Genomic DNA, 18,085 nt, shown 5'->3' with positions numbered 1-18,085 from the left:
AACACCGCTCCATTTCTTTTCAAAACAAAAGGGGAAGAATTCAACGGAGACGGCCATTATGGAGCTGGGTCCCATCCACCCTGCTGCTGCTAGACAAACTCGAACCAGCCATCCAAGCTAATATTCTGAGTGGATTTGAGCTCGGAATAGTCCACAGGAGACGGAGCGTGATGGACATAGGAGGGAGGTTGAATCTGGGATGGAATTTATGGCAAATTTTCCTAAATCAAAAGGTTACCATTGGAATTTCAGCAGGTACCCATTATGGAAGAGCTGAAGGCCATTTAAGCTTTATTTCGGCTATTCAGGCCATATTTTGCAGAAATGGTTTATCTTATGGAACAAACTAAAGAACCTCTCTGAAATGTCTACAGAGTGAATATTACAGCCCTCCCAAGATAAGATGCCAGTGAACTGCTCAGAGCACAGCTCAAAACAAAACACTATTCTCTTGCCTATGGGATTGGTCATTATATAACAGCTCCTCTGTCGCAATAAACTGTCTGATACTGTTTATTAATATAGTCACAAGTGATTTTATTAGAAGAATTTATGTGATTTTAAATATTTCCAAAAAGCAAGCAAGAAACAACACCATATACCTGTCAAGCTACTTCTCTGCAGAACTTGAAAATTCAACACCCACTTTTTTAATAATGGAGTTGATTGCGTGTGAGTGCTGAAGATGAGGGTTCTGCACATTGCCAATTAATCCTGTGGTTGTAATATAAAGGAAGATTAAATAAAAACCCTTTGTTTTTATTATGAAAGGAAAGATTTGAAAAATGTGGTGAAATAAGGGAATTGCTGGGACTGTGATATACCCAACGAACTCCATGGCTTTCTGGTGCTTTTTTTGTTGTTGGTCTTAACACAAGCAAATGTGTGGCCCTTGCTTGCAAGAGAAATTGGTGTGAGAACAGTATGACAGTTTCAATGTGCATTTTCTCTGTTCAATTTGATCTGCACAGTAAAACAGAGCGTGCAGCTCCACTAGGGGTCAGCATAGAGCTAATGAGGTCAGCTGATGTTGAAGCCTTGGAGAGTCCATTAGGCAATGAACAGGTCACTCCTGGACAAATCAGGACAGTCATCTGAACATATTGAACATTTGACCCTCTCAGATGTGACTGACAAATGTGTAACATTCTCAGTCTAAATATATTTGACTCATTTAACTGATATATTGGGTTCAAATACAGCAATTATGTTTGCCTTGGACACAAATATAAGGATTATATTTGACTGGGGTTCAGGGATTAAATAAACCAACCTGTTCATTTTCTGACATCTCCACCAGTCTTTGACATCTCAAGTAAAGCCAGGAATGATTGTCTATACTAGTCCTCAGTTACCTCATGTTTGTTTAAATTAATTATTTAATCATTTATTTAAAGTCATCATCATTCTGCTATTGCTTTTCATTTCAGATTTGAAACTACAACTGCTTAACATAACAGCTGTAGTCAACAAGCTTTGTCTCAGTTAAAAGGTTAAATAGGATTCTGAGAAAGAGAGGGATGATATAAATTATTTAGTTAATATAATTATATTTTTTATTTTGGTCTAAATTTATATAATTTGCTTTAGGGTCAAATTCTGCTTTTAATGTACTCAAAATTTAATTTTAATGTTATAAGTTAGTTGACCTCTCAGCTGCCATATAACACCAATATATACCTATATCTCAGATGGAGGCTGAACCCACAAGATCAGAGAAGCTGAGATGTGAAATTTAACTACACAGCTGGGAATCAATTCTGTTATGTTGTGATTTTCCAAGGAATGACCCACAAATCAAAATCATCTTAAAACATGGCAAAACGGGGCACCATGGGATTGCCATGGCTGGGCTTTAATTACATTCAGCACTTTGAAAATACCATTTCATTCCTGCCAGCCAGTTTCAACTCTGCCCAATTAGCTCTCTTTGGCTTATTAATAAACAAAGTTTGCTAATACTAATCCCCTCTATTTTGGCAATTAAGAGAGATGTTCATGTTGTTGCACAACGTGTCTGCTGCTCTCTGCATACAAGCTATGTCTGATATTTAAAACAAAATCCTGTTTTACACAATACTGTTTTTATTGTTTTACATTGACTCTTTTTTTAAGTGTCAACAGTGGTCACAGAAACTTTGCCTTTTTTTAAATGTTTCTCTGAATTGCATTTGTGAAAAAAGACTTGACATTAGACTTGGTTTTCAAATCCCGTGTGTTCTGAGCTTTTCCACTCTTCCCAGTGTGCCAGATGGAATGGTATCTGATATCTTTCGTAATGTGGAAGTTTTGCGTTATATAAAAAGCAAATAAGCATTGCAAAATAGGTTAGATTGCAATGTCAATACAGACCTGAAGAAACATGCTATCTGAAGAATGCTTGTAAGCTATAAATTCCAGCATGAGGAATACGTCTGCAGTTTTCTTAAAAACCAATTAATTTGCAATGAGAATTGTATCTAGTCTCCTGACCACAAGCGCATTTCTTTGTTTTTTTTTATTTCCCATTAGTTACGTTTCCACAGAGTCGCACTGCAAACGAAATGTTGTTCTCCAGCTGTGGAGAAATGCCAGCCCCCCTCTTCTGTGCAGAAATGTCAGGTGAGCAGATGAAAGCCTGTTTGCTTTGAGATGGTCTTAGCCTCTGCTTGTCCAGTGGACGTAATGTAGGGCCCCTTTGTGTGGGATATGTCATGCATGTCCCCCTTCCATTTGCCCGTTAGGGTCCCAGACAGGGCTACTTGAACTAGACCAACAAAGGCCTACAGTCTGCAGCCCATGCATGTGAGAAAAACAACAAAGCATGCCTCTTGGAAAGGAAAAAAAACCTCTGGCATTAAGTGCAGTTTTTCAAGCAGCTCTAAAGCAGAAAATAAAATCAGCCGCCAACCAGTTAATTATTAATCATCAGAACAGAGTCCCCCCTCCCCAGTCCCCCCTCTCTTTTCTCTACCCCAAATAGTTACAGTTTCAAGAGAAGGAAAGAAGAAGTAATTTTTGCAGATGGTGACATTCATTGGGAGGGCAATCAGATGCTGAAGAGCGACTTGAAGCCCCTCTGGCAGCACTCATAGTCTCTAGGGGTGAATGATGCCAAGATTAGACCCCAGCAGGAGGGCTGAGAGCTTCAGGTGTGAAGCCTAATGGCTGCGAGGAGCCGAGAAAGATGGCGTGCATGTTTTTTTTTTTAAATTAAAAAAAGGGAACTTGCTTCCAAAGCAGGTGCAGAAGCCTTGTTTAAAAAAAAATAAATAAAAAAGTGCCCAAGCTACTGGGTCTCGATGCGAGTGTGCTTCTTGACTCGTCTGCAGCAGTGTCGTGCCCTGTAACACATCCTGGGTCTCATCAATAAAAATCCACAGAGAGCCGCACTGATCTGGGTGGAGTTTATACTGGGATCTTAGTTCCTGTTACAAGGACTTAACTTGTCACCTAAACTGCTAGTTAAGTTTTTTGTGATGGATCAAATACAGGACTTGGTCGTCAGCGACATAAGTATTGGCACCCTTAATCTCTAACACTTTTTTCTATTATGAGTGTAAAAAATCCTGTATTAAACTACACATATTCAATGGTGATAGGTCTTGTAAGTTCATATTGACAATCATTCATCTTAGCCAGTGGTACAGTATCTAGTGAAAAAACCTTTTTTCAGACATATTTACATTAAAGCTCATTAAAGCTCATTAAAGCTCAAAGTTCATTAGAACTGCCCTCTTAAAGATATCTTCTTTTCTACAGCTTAGGCTGCTTCTATAACAAACAAATTCTGTCACTTTTTATATTCAGGTTTGTCCTAATGTTATAGCTATAAGGTTATAGTTATAGTTGTGTTTCTCCATTTGGTGTTGTTACTGTGGAAATCAATGATTTATATGGAAGAGTTTGAGATTAATCAGTAACAATGCTTGCTTAGCAATGAAAATGTCACATTATAAATATCACATTTATAAATACAGTATTTCCAGTTGTTTCATTTGTTCATTGTTCTACATTTGAATCATTTTTCTGTGGAAGAAAATGCAATTTGGTTCCAAGCACATCATTAAATGTGAACTATGTAAAAAGCACAACATAAAAGTTAATAGCTGTCTGTCTGTCTTCCTTGGGGTTTACCTAAGATTACACATGATTTTTGTTTTCTGCTTTTACTTTAATGTAGGAGAGAGGTTAGCATCTGTGAGCTCCCAATGTATCCCTTATCCATCATCTCAGTTGAGGTTGTCCCTGGTGAGATGTTGCGTTTCTCTTCTTCATTTCCTCATAAAGCTCTGACCTTGCTTTGGAAAGAGTTCTTGATCAATGTGTCCTATCCCTTAGTTCAGTGGCTGTGTGAATGAAAAGTCTGAAATACCTTTATGCAGTACAGTATATGCATAAAATTGCATTTAATTGCATATAATTATTAAGTGGTCATATATCTATTGCAGTTTGCATTCCATAAGATCTCAGATCACTTTACACATACGGTAGGAGGGAGGGGACCCATTTCATTCACAACATATGTGTAATACCCACAACAGCCATTCTGCAGCAGCAGCACAAAGACCTCTTTCACCATACTGGGGAACTGGTTTGGAAATTCTGGACGAGAATAAAGAGCTCTACCTACTGGTCCACCAACACCACTTACAGCAGCTACCTGATTTCCCTTAGTTTTCCATCCTACAGTAGTACTGACCAAACCCTACCTTTCTTAACTTCTAACATTTGATAAGAGTGGACTACAAGGTAATGATACTGTTACACCTTTATCTCTGCCAAACTGGCCTCTTATGGAGTGATGTTTCACTTTGTGGATCACAATGTTGCATATTTGACCCCTTAAACAATTTGGCTTCCTGATTTTAGGCTATATTAAACTTGTTCTTCCTGATGTTTGCTGGGGTCAACAACTGCGCCAGTACTTCTTGATAAATGCATAAATCTTGCATTGAAGGATTTTGAAGCATGTGTATAACTTGCTTTCTCTGAGGATTTAGATTTATATCTAATAGTCTGCTCTGCAGTCTTACTAGCCCGCTGTAAAAACAATTGGCTTGGCATTTCTTAATTTGCAGGAAAAAAATCCTACATACTGTATATGCACAGAGTTATATCTTCCTGGTCAAGAGTATTGATGGTTTATGAAAGGCTTTGCGGCTCCTTTGTCTCTCTGTGTCTCAGAGATGATCGGTGAATCCTTTGATACGATATTAAAAGTTAGCAGTGAACAGCCTATGATTTTCCAGATTCCCACTTTGGTAAGCCTCTCTTAACAGGAGCTGGAATGTTCCTTTTCCTAGAGCTGTGATGTAACAGTTGTTGACAATCTGAAATGCACTAGAAAACTCTCCACTGAGTGGTTTCCTTCAGAGGAAGTCATTTGAATGACAACAGGGCGCTTTCGCCCCTTCCCGGCTTGTAAACATGTCCAGTAATGAGATTTACGAGTGGCTGCAGCATCGTGTCTCAGCAAAGAACATCAATCGTAACATGAAGTTCACCCCTGAGCTGAAAAGGCTCCAAGACATTGTTTCAGGCAAAAACGTAATTGAATAATAGGGAGTATTTCTGAGGGACTGGAGGCAGGGGAAGACTTATTTTAATAAGAAGTTTGCTCTTTGCTGACAAAACCAGTTGAGTGTTGCTCCCATTTCACACCAAGTGTGTAAAAAACTTCCTTTTAACGGGTTAGATTTACACAGTATGACCATAATCTGCATTATGCCATTTATACGTAAAAATAAAACAAGAATTGTGAATTGTTTTTTTTTTAAATTACAAATCAGAACATGGAGATACGGAAGGAACAGAGATCAAGGCTATAGAAACAATATAGATTTCAGAGCACAGGCAGAGAAAAATAGGAAGACTCCTATTGCCAAGCATGTCCTCGGTTTTCAGAGGTGCAGGCTTTTCATAAGAGATACAAACCATGCACAAAAGCCATAGTAACTTCTCAGATTTCCAGTTTTTTTTCCAATTTCTTCCAAATTGGAAATATCGGGGGCCTCCCGTTGATTTCTATTGGTCACGGCAGGCCCTGTCAAACTGCTGTGCAATTGGCGTCTTGTGAAAAAGCCCAGCTCTCCCACACTTTGATTCGGCTTTTGACTCGGGCCCAGTTTCAGTGTTGGCAAGCCTACTCTCGCCAACAGTGATCAGGGATCCACTGAATCCCCCAGGGCCTTGCTGCAAGACCGCTGCGACAACCGCCGGCACTCCCAGGGAGGGAGGTCCTCCGAGCGCTCTGCTGCCTGGCGAAATGGGAGTGTGACCACAGGTCAGGGGGGTAGGGGACGGGGGAGGGGGCCTTGGGGAGAGGGGCAAACAGTGCGCGGCGAGCGCGCTGTCGAGGCGGCTAATGCCTCATCGCGGGCGACATGTTGTTGCTGATGAGCGTGGATGATGTGGGGTTTTCTCCTAAGTGCCTCATCAGTATCCTCCTCATGCTCACCCTGCTCCGGCTCGGCATGTGCCCTGACTTGATTGTAATTGCTTGAATCTGCTCCTGCTGTTTCAGGAGCACAGAGCAATCCAGGCAATAAAACAGCCAGGATAGGCAGCAGCGTTAACCCTCCAGGGTCCTGGCTGCTGAAAGGGGGGAGAACACACAGGCGTATTTTGTGATTTTTTTTTCTCCTTTTGGCGAGGGATAGATACGGGAGGGCACTGCCTTGGGGGAGCGGATGTGGAGAGGATTGTAATGGGCTGAACTCAATGTATTTGGGCATGCTTAACAGGCAAAAGGTCCTTGAGATTTCAATTGCATTTTGGGAGAAACTGGCTTGGAAGAATGACAGGGCCTTTTCAAATGTCACATTTGAGGGGGGGGGGAAGAGAACCATACATGCTGATGAATACCTAAACACATTTAAAAATACCAAAAAAGAGAAATGCAGTTAAATAAAATGGAGATGAGTTACCGGTCCCACTTTTTTGTGTTTTTTTTTCCTTACCTGTTTGCTTCACTATCTCATGCTGCTGTTCTCTGTTGTGCCATTTTAATGGCATAAAGGTATTTAGTAGACTACATTTTGAACACAAACAGCAGTGCCTTTGTACATTTGTACATTTTTTATCTGTGCAGAACAGACTATTTTTAATGGAACAAAATACAATCCGAAAACCAAAACTTGCTGCTGGATCTGACTAAAATGTACGGAAGAAACGCAATACGTTTCTTGTAAAAATGCAATATTATCTCGTATAAATGCAAAAAAAAAATTCTCTGTGATGTCAATAAGCTTCCATGAAAATTTCTGATGTCTGTACTAAATATAAAGGGATGATTTTCCCAAACTACAGAATCAACCATTTAATAACAATAAAATCAGCTTATTTGGCTTTAAAGTCATCCTAGCACAGCATACATCATTCCCTATATGAGGCTGAATGTATGCACAGTGTTTCGCTAATGTGCAGTGATATAGTGTCATTATTATGAAAGCTCAAGTGGGTTCTAATTTGAGTGGGTGCCTCAAATTTCAGAACATTTCAAACATCTAATGGTATACTTCCTTAAACCACAGCACCCTTGGTACAAATGATTGATCACAGAATATAATATAATAAATATAATTCTATAATGTAACATTCTATATATGCATGTTTGGTTAGCATGATAAAGTGAAGTGTTTACGGATATTGATCACTTGCTTGTGGTGACATTTTGATTACTTGATCGCATCTCACCACACCATGTCTTATGTTGCCCATATTTTGAGACCCATTCTTCTTCAGCAGTTACCACAACAGCTGTGTCCGTGAAACTCCCCTGCCTTTCAAGACGAAAAAGGACTTCTCCAAGTGAAAAGAATCGCCGAGACCCTGAGACCTCCTGTGAGTGCTGGCCTCTTGCATCAGTGGGCTTTAACCCAGCCCCTGTGAGATGAGTTGGGAAGATACTGGGTATGCAGCACAATAAACTATTGCTAAATAATATCCTAGAATACTAATCCAGTTGTACCTTTAAAGGCAGCATATTGACTATGTATTTACATTTTTTATGCCTTAGTTCCAGCTTATGATGCACACAATGGATTGATCTCTTACCACGATTCCTGCACATTGCCTAAATGGTTTCACTGGTTCCAGTCAGTGCTTCAGCTATGAGAGCCACAGTATTACAGGTACATTGGCCCTGTGTGATCAGACTCTGGAAAGAAACAGACAAGCAAAACATATATTCATCCATCCATTTTCTAACCAATTTAAACTAATTCAGGGTCAGGGGGAGCACTGAAAAGCAATGGGTGCACGTCAGGATACACCCCGGACCCAGGACAGGACACCAGTCCACTGCAGGACACAAACAGAAACACAGACTCACACCGGCCAGTTTTCCTAGAAGCCAGTTAACCTACCAGTATAACTTTGGACTGTGGGAAGAATCCCACACAAACATGTGGAGTACATTCAAACTCCACACAGAAAACATATATCTATATATTAATTATGTCTGGACCAAGACAAATGATAATTATGGTAGAACTGAAAAAAACTATTGAAAAACTATTGAAAAATTAATATGTATCGCTATGTAAAATAAGTAGTACTGCAGACAAAGATCAAAAGATCTGAAAGCATGGCACTAAAGCAGTATGTATGTTGTTTTTTTATGTTAGTTAAGATGTTCGTTGTGGTAATACATATTCTCATTCAGAATTTCATAAAATGTTATGTGCTTATTGGATGCTTTATTTAAATACAACCCGTAAAATTCCTGTGATGTGACCTGACAGAGGTTTCTGATCCTTAGGAATCAGAAAATGACAGAAAAAATCCCTTTTCCAAATCAAACTTTCTTTTGGGACTGCAGAAGACTTTTTAAAGCTGGAAAGACTGGTTTGACATTCAAATCTGTGTGATGCACTACCTCTAATAGCAATAATAATAAGGAGGAACATAGCCTAGGTAACCAACAGGTGGTCTTTTTAGACCGTTGAGCAGTAACACTTGGGACAAAAAGGCCATGTTAAATGTGTCAGAATCTAATGTTCTTCAGAATCAAAAGGCTGTTTGCTTTCTTTTGTCCCTGTGGGAGATTCAGTCTTGTTCCTTATTGTTCAGGTACAAATGAGGAACAGTCTTTTTTGACATGGTGCCATAAATGAATAAGGACTGAGACTGACTAGTCAGCAAGCTTTTGAGGTTGAGCCTATTAAGAGCTCGTAATTATGAATGGATATGAATCTGTTCTCCAAAAAACAATACAGTTGTACAAGACGAAAGCCAGACAAGTAGAAAACTGCCCCATTCAGCACTTGCAAGTAACCTTCAAAGATTAGATGGAAGCTCAAGAATAATTGCAAGGTTCACAATGGACTAAGACTCAGCAGTTCGTGGGGATATATCCACTCTGGGCTTTTATCAAGTCAAGGTAAAGACCGCATTCTGAGCAGCAGTCAGAATCACTGTAAACATGAGACATATAATACTGTTCACGATGGGAGGAATGGGTCACTCAAAATGTAATTACGTTCCACCCTGTGGGAAACATTTCACACAAAAGATTTTTGGCAGCGAAATGGATTTTTTTCCCCCTTATTCTGGATCGGTCAATAACACAGAGTTTGAAAAGAATTTCGACGCTCCCCTAGCTGAAAGGCAGATGCCAATAGAGAGGTTATTTTTTTATTTAAAATATATAAAAATATATAAAAAATATATATATATAAAAAAAGACAAGTAAGGTGATCGTTTCTGAAGGCGCACGCAAAATATTTTTCTCACAAATCTTAATCCTCAGTGGAATGAGAGGTCGGCAGCATTCTAGTAATGCTCCTGCTGCTTTAGCGTATCGATTCCACTTTTAACTGTTCAAAATAACAGTAAGATATTCTGGTTAAATGCATAACCTGTTGTTGTGCTTGCTGCTCAGACAGAATATACAAAGCATGCTCCTGCAGTGGCTCCACTTTGAGATAGGGCTAGCAATCCTGTACTTCTCTATATATGAATGTACTTCTGCAGCTGATGGGTCACTTGAAATGCAAACTAATGCATTAGCTGTGGCTGTTGGCTATGCTGCTTTTTTCTTCATAAATACATATTATTAAAGAAATGATGTGATGGACTGGCGGACCTGTCTGAGGTGTATTCTACCTTGTTCCTTGCTGGAATAGGCTTTGGCTATGCTGCAAACTTGTATTCGACAAAGACGTTAGAAAATGGATGGATGGATTAAAGAAATGACCAACAACAGTCAATCCTGCTACAGCAGTGATCTTCGCTCCTGGTGCTCGAGAGGCTCAGGAAAGGCTCCTGGCTTCTATTTCACCGTGAGTACTTAAAACCATCATTCACTTAATGGCCATTAATTACCACTGTTTAACAACTGACAGGTTTGGGTAATAAAGCGTGTAAGGCTGTTGCTCTTGAGGAGCAGGAGTGAGGATCACTGTACTGGAGTATGAAAGTTCCCCTCAATGAGGCAATTGACCATGACTCACCATGCTGGCCATGGATGCTTGGTGAATAGGGACAAATGGAGATGCTGTTGAGATTGCTGTTGCAGGGCAGTGTTCAAATTTCTTGTCTTTGTGCATGCATTCTCTTACAACCTTCACATTTTCCTCGATATGCTGATTTCAGAATGCTGTTGCCTTCTTGACAGAACATGTGTCTTGTCCCTGAGTGGTGTTACAGCCTCCCCAGCTAATGATGAATGCCATTCTGCCCCTGCTGGGATTTGATCATGGCCACTGAATCACTCGGGTTATTCCCAGAGAGCAGAGAATTCCTCTGCTCCCAAAGGCTGCGTCTCCCGCCGTGGGGGAAGTTAGTGTTATCCTTCCAAGGAGGTCTGTGATACTTTATTATTGTTTTATGCAGTTTTGGATAAGAAAGTTAACAAATGTTGTCTTCTCTTTTATGTATAATTGGAGATAAAACAGGAGGTTTTTAATGCTAATTCTAAAACTAATGATTTGTTTCATTCTTCGAAAGTCATGTAATAACCTCTGAAAGGCAACTTACTGTATGAGGGGTTTGTTCATCAGTGCTATGTGCTATGTCCTTTTTGTACACAGAAACCCAAACCTAAATTAGAAAGAGAAAAAATTAGAAAGAAAAGTATAAGTGCTTTTATAAAATAAAACAAAATACAGAAGAAATGGGGCGAGTATTATTGTCAGGTGCAGTATAACTTCAACATCTGTGAGGTCATCTGTGTGTCATTTGTCTTGTTTGAAAAGGATGTCTTCGCCCCTGAACTGACAGGGGACAACTCCAAATTCTCCAAGCGCCCACCCTGTCCTGGACCAGTGACTGTACTGGGATCCCTCCCCCACACTGGGAGTGACTTTGCAGATAACTGGAACCTCCATTTCCCCTAACAGGACCAAAGGTGACTTTGCTGGATGTTGCCGGTGTTCATGTAACATATGTGTGTTGTAGTCAATACAGTTGCTGTTAAAGGTTAACATCGATCTAGGGCTTACTCTAGTCTCTGCAGTGTTAAGTGCACCGAGGATTCAAGACCTAACTTGCATGGAACAGTTGCAGCTTGCATGGATTTGTAACGAACAGTTCTATTCGGACCCTATGCGGACTACACGATCCAGGGAAAAGTGAAGAAAACACGGAGGAAAAAAGTTATGCAGGTTACGGGGATGAAAACAGTGGGCATGTCCTTGGTGCGCTGGTGTTCGGGGGAGGTGTGGCCAAGGCAAACAATCCAGGAAGAAGTCCAAAGGAGAATCCAAAAGGAGGCAAAAGTCCAAAGCCAGGCAGCCCATCCTAGACAGACGATTAAAACAGGAACCAGATCGGAACCGGCGGGGAACAGGAACAGAAAATAAAACCTTAACGGGACCAGGCGCTTCCAGGTCCCCAACTTGCCTGGTGCGGAAACCAGAGCAGAGCCCGGATTAACATCAGCTTCTGGCTTTTAAGGGGGGCTGGAAGGAGGCTAGAACAAGGGGCAGGTGCACAAAATCAGGTCAGAAGTGAAAGAGCCGGAGTGCCCTTAAAGGGGAGGGACTACAATCGTGACAGGATTGAGATGTCCAGTGTAAAAAGAAGCTATCATTCCTAACCCACAATGTGGGTTGCAACCACTCTGTCCACACCAAGGGCTTGAACCCAGGACCATGCAGGGTCAGTGGCCAGAATCCTCACTGTTGCTCCATCCTGCCTCCTTGCATCTGTTTGTTATTTAAACATTTACCTTTTTATAACTTAAGCCTTTAGCCTTGGGAACATAAAGTACCAAGATTAGGCAAATCAAATGAAGCAAAAAAAAACGAGCCTTTGGTAAGCAGTACTTCACAGATCAATTAGTGCACTGTCACACAAAACCTGGAGATCCAACAGATGTGAACATTAAACAGGCAAGCAAAGTGCTAGGCTGGGAAGCTGGAATGGGAGCATTGTTCACGTTAATAACCCATTTGGAAATTTTAAGCAGGACAATTTATACTCATTAACTGATATCACAGGGCGGTGTTCAGACAATGGGCCTTACAACAATGCTCCTTGTCTGCATTGTGTCTAGCACTGTGGACATATGCTTCACGCAGTTTTGTGTAAGCAAATGTTTAAAAGGTATGTGAAAGAGAACATCTCAAAGGGATTGTTTTACTCAATTACGAGAACTTAATTTACTTAATTATCCCAGTATGTCCTAGAAACTACTCCAGAGAACAATGCAGATACAGTACAAATTTAAGAATGCTTACATGTCAAAATGTATTGTCTTTAACTGTTAATTTTAAATGAGCTTTTTTCACTCCGTTCGCAATGGGTTGTCTCCTGTACAGTTAAACTACATTTTATATATTAAACTTCAAAATATACTTTTCATCTCAGGTAGGAATCTTCGTCCGGGAGAGTGGCTTTCTCTATCAACCTCTTATTCCAACTTATGCAACATGTCCACCGGTTAGTTATACAGCAGGAACCCTTTACTGAATTATTAATGAGTGAACATCAGTTTGATTACATTTCACTACATTACCTGAAATTATTGTCTAATTTTTGTATTTCTGTGCTCTTGGGAAACCACCATAAAGCTTTGTTTAATGTTTATTTCGTCTATCTAAATTATATGGAATAATAGTTTTGTTTTGCTATTTTGAATTTATTTTGCAGGGCTCTGCAGATACCTTAAATCTGTAGTTTGAGCTGTATATAATATACTGGGATGAGTCAGATGTTCATGTTATTTCCCAGAGTTTCATGTACTCCAGCCACCCCATTTTCTCTTTGAAACGTGTGGAAGAAATACTTTTATAGTTTTACAGCAGTATGAAGTGCATTGCTTATTGGCACCAGTGAAGCATTTTTTTTTCTTTACATTTATGATACAAAGTTGATTATGTTTAATAAATTGATACAGGTATAAGAATAGCTTACAATTCCCATTAAATATTTTCTTTCACACCAATACAGCATTCATGGATATGAGCAAAACTGTCTATATTCAATGTTTTAATGTTTAAATGTGTTTTTATGCTGGGGTAGGTGTTCAGCAAGTCTAAAAATATGTTGCTGTTCAATGTTCTTTGAGCATGTCTACTTGTAACCTAGACCAGGAACCTTCTTTGTATTGCTGTTTTCTTAAATGTCTAATCAAAAAAACAACTGTTTTTTTTCCTCTTCCCCATATAGCATAATGACACCCACAGGGCATACATTTTTCAGCAGAATTAACTTTAACCTTTTCATATGAGATGAGCTTGTATGGGTTTATCAGGGGCAGATTTCGTACTGTATATAGCAGTAATACAAATCAAGGAGAGGATGAAAAGTTGACTCTTAAACTATGAGGTAAACTTGTAATTGCCCTTTTCACTTTCTTCCAAGGTTTTATGTCTTATGGGTTATAAATGAAAAGGAGGAGCTGTACATTTAAAACAATAAAGACTTCAAACATAACTGATTAAATGCTGAATACACAAATGAATACATGGTTTAACAGACTATAAAGCAGAAGCAATGAAAAGCATTTGCATCTGTAATTTCTTGACAATAGCTGTCGTCTTAGAAAGCAATTCAGTCTGGATCTGAAGGCCATGATGTGCTGCTATATTATTACTAGTATTTTTATAATAACTATTTAGCAGATGCCAAAGTGACATAAACCAATCACAATTTGTACAACGAAGCATTACAATGACTGATATTAAATGTTTCACACTGAGTACAAAATGTGATAAGTGAAGAGTGAGATTTGTCTAAAATGGCCTAACCTTTCACTGTAAAACGTCTGTCAATAATCTTTTTCAGTGCAGTGTGATGATAGATTCTAGGTTATAAGGAAACCAAAAAGTCGCAGATGCAGTTTAAAATGTTTGTAAAAGATGTCATAACGGCACTGAATATTTTTCATAAAAGTCTGCTTGTCACTTTTTATGGATGCTGCTGTGTTAGGTGGTAGTGATAAATGTATTATAGCATGAACGTCTAATGCAATGCCAGATTTTGTATGAACTGTGTTGCCAAATAGGCTTTCAAACATGTAGTGACCTGGATTCTAGATTACACAGCAGAGTTACTTCATAGTAATGTCAACTGTTTCTCTGAGATCCGTATTTATCATTTATTATTCACACTATTGTTGGCGCAATCATATTGCTAACCTCAGTTTACAATGACAGCGGGGGCTGTTGCTTGCATCAAGAGATTCACAGTCATTCTACAGCTGTGCTTCAGTGAACAAGGTTTATGTCACTCTTTTCTAGTGAAAAGTCAGCACTAACATAGATACTATTGAACCCCGTTTTTATTAAACTAAACTGTGTAGGTCACATTGCGTTCCCATCTTATCTGAGTGTGAGAGGTCTCTATCCTACAAAGTCAATTTAACCTTTATGCTCATCTGCCTTGTGAGAAAGCTAATGACTGTAGGCATTTTGTTATGCACACCACTCCTTCTGGGTATGGCATTCATTGAGAGATTACACAACTCTTTTTTTCTTACAGGTTGTTCAATGGCTCCATTGTATCATTCAAGACACCGTCTACAAGAACATCACAAGTGTTAGTCACAATATAGCTGTCTAGCTTTGCAATAAACAAAGAAGACAATCTTTATTTGCACAAAACATTTTCAAAAATTAATTGAAAATGATCCGTGTGAGAGATTAGAAGTACACACACTGAAACAATGCAATGAAGGAGTGGGGGGGTCTATAATGAAACCTGAGGTATACAGTATACGATAAATGCTATAGATATACAACACAATTAAATGTAAGGATTTCAACTGGGTTGTAATGTACTGAACCTTTTTTAAATCTCAGAATTGCAATATTGTATAACTGTAGCTTATCTTTAGGGGTGGGTATCCATCCAATGAAATCCAATGAAAAGTAGAGATAAGGTACACACTATTTCCATATCAGACCACACACCTCACCAGCCATGCGATCATCCACACATTACCAGTCGAATATTTTGCCCTTTATAAAAGGTGTAATTTTCTTAAACTGAAAGTCTATTAGGGCTGTGTTTCAACCTCCAAAAAAATCACACAATTGAGTCATTTTAAGTTCCAATAGACTTAACAGCACTCATTCTCTCAAGGTCTCAAGCGGTCTTACCACATCATGTGTTTAGCAGTACCAATAGCAAAGTACAGCATCATTTAGTGTGTACAGTATATAAAATCTACTGAAAAATAGACATATTGCTAGGTGAGCAGCACAGTGGTGCAGCAGTTAGCATTGCTGCTTTGCTGTGTTGGGGCTCTGGGGTCAGTTCCTGGAGCGCTATCTGCTTGGAGTTTGCATGTTAACCTGTGTTCACATGGGTTTCCTCCCTCAATCCAAAGACATTCCGATAGGTTCACTGACTTCTGGGAAAACTGGCCACGGTGCGAGTGTGTGCATATTTGTGTCGGTGTGTACTCTGCGACAGACTAGCATCCTGTTAGAAAATGGATGGATGGAAGATGATATATTAACCAACCTTGTGAAAACCTTCCTACAAAACAAAACCTTCAGAGCTGATGTAAACCTGCTTTATAAAGCTGACAAGAATTACACCACCTTCGTCTTTTAGGGGGCAGTTGTATTATCCTTAAAATCAGCGTTTGTATTATTCTCCATTTCAATGATTTGGGCATTTCCTTGTTCACCCTTCCTTCACATCTTAATGTGTTTCATTGATTTTTCTGTTGTTTTGGTCATAAAACGCTGTTGGTCATATTTCAGATCGGAGCTGGGAAATGCTGTTCAACTGCTAGCTCTCCCAACATGTGCTTTCAGTGTCATTTTTCTGGACTGCAGGTAAAGCTTCATGGGAGAGATACACACCTTTGTGGGAAGGGACTGCTTTGCTCAAGAGGGACTCTAATGACCAAGAACAATAACCTTGGAATATGGTTGGCATATAATTTAAATAAGCAACATCTTTGTACTTTGAACATGATCTGGATCACGGCCTTCTAGATTCCATCATACCAGTGCTCATTATTACTTATTGAACTTATCACTTGGTAAGAAGTTCACCTGTGTTTTTAGGACTTAATCATCCACTAACTGGAAAAATACCTGTGAAGCTAATGAAAGGAATTGCTCATCCTTGTTTTAAATGCTAGTCTTCCCAGCTGCTCCAGTATATGGTGCTTTGGAATCTGCCTTCCTGTCTTTACATACAGTTTTATGCTACATTGAAATGCCAGATACAAAGTCTAAAATCCCAAGTTGCTTTACTTAAAGAGGCAATTAGCATTACGTGCCTCAGGTCAATGAATAAAATCTATAGCTTAAAATAGATACTTCATAGCAGATACTAGAAAAAAAAACAGCTCTTATCCTTAAATGCAAAACACTATTAAGGTCTTTTTCATTGAGCACTATAGGTTTAACTGTGATATAAGACTGCAAGTCTTCCTGTGCCTTGTTATTGAAAGGTTTTTCACCTACATTCCTGAGGTACATACAGGCACTTTAAGTATTGGTTTCACGGATAAGTCATGTAATAAAATAACGTTCCTATAACAGCTCTGCCAGAACTCTGCCAGTTCTGCCAAAATATATCCTAGTGCCCTTTGAATTTGTAAAATCTAGTTGTAATTACTTCTACAATTTTGACAGTATACCCTAGCAGCATTTTAAATGTATAAAGTTCTTATCTTGCAGTTTGGAAGCTTTTGTTATTATGCCTGAAATTTAAAATACATTGCATTGAACATATTTTCACATACAGTTTTACTAATACAGTATAGGAGACCTGTTGGAGGATGCATGCTGTGTTTGGGCTGCTTCCATTGAATAAGAAACACCCTTCCATAAGAACATAAAATAGAAAAGGGGAAATATCTTTTTTTGGTCAGATCATTCTGGCATTCCTGTCAAAATAAGCCTTACCTCAGACATCTTTCATGTGTCACAGTCAGCTACTTACACACAGCTCCCCTTTTCCTCATCTGTGATGCCAGACAGAACACTAGGAACCATTTCAACATGTTGCAAAGAGAAAATAAGGAAGCTCAATTCCATAGAGCAGAAACCAAGGCATGATTGCCTCAACGGTAGACCAGTGAGGTTTAACAATACATGAAAGAAACAGCATCCCACTTTTAAATTCTTCATTTGAAATGAAATAGGAAATCATTGATGTACAAAGATATGTTCTTTTTGGGGTTAATTGAGTTATGGTCACCACACAGTCAGTCTTCTGTTATACTTGTGAAAAGTATGCATTGACAATAAATATGAATGAGACTAGATAACTCGTCCATAGCCTACTAAACATGTAAGTACTCTACAGATCGATGGAAAGAGATATCCTGATCAATTATCTGGGGTGACACAAATGATCATGCAGGGCGGAGCGGTGGCTCTGTGGCTAAGGATCTGTGTCTGTGGCTGGAAGGGTGCTGGTTCAAATCCCGTTTTGAGCAAGGCCGCATAAATGGCTGACCCTGCGCTCTGACCCCAAGCTTCTCTCTCCCCGCCTGTGTGTCTCATGGAGAGCAAGCTGGGGTATGCAAAAAGACAAATTCCTAATGTAAGAAACTGTATAGTTACCGATAACAGGGCTGGCAGCTCTAACAATTTGCTATGAATTTTAACATGACTCTGATTAAGTAAAAAACTCATGCCTATAGAACTTTCTGTGATATTTTTTTAGGTTATATTGTAATGTTACA

General features: G+C 39.3%; 1 long non-coding RNA gene across 1 annotated transcript; it reads left to right on the top strand.

Annotated features, from left to right (window-relative positions):
- The first annotated feature begins 8,027 nt into the window (after positions 1 to 8,027).
- On the top strand, positions 8,028 to 10,715 carry LOC107077847 (uncharacterized). Its single transcript, XR_001478829.2, has 3 exons — positions 8,028 to 8,114; positions 10,110 to 10,265; positions 10,601 to 10,715. It is a non-coding gene; the product is annotated as an uncharacterized lncRNA (long non-coding RNA).
- Positions 10,716 to 18,085: the final 7,370 nt, after the last annotated feature.

Source organism: Lepisosteus oculatus, chromosome 8 (assembly GCF_040954835.1).
Source record: "Lepisosteus oculatus isolate fLepOcu1 chromosome 8, fLepOcu1.hap2, whole genome shotgun sequence".
NCBI classification, from domain to species: Eukaryota; Metazoa; Chordata; class Actinopteri; order Semionotiformes; family Lepisosteidae; genus Lepisosteus; species Lepisosteus oculatus.
This window is presented reverse-complemented; position numbering and strand designations above follow the sequence as displayed.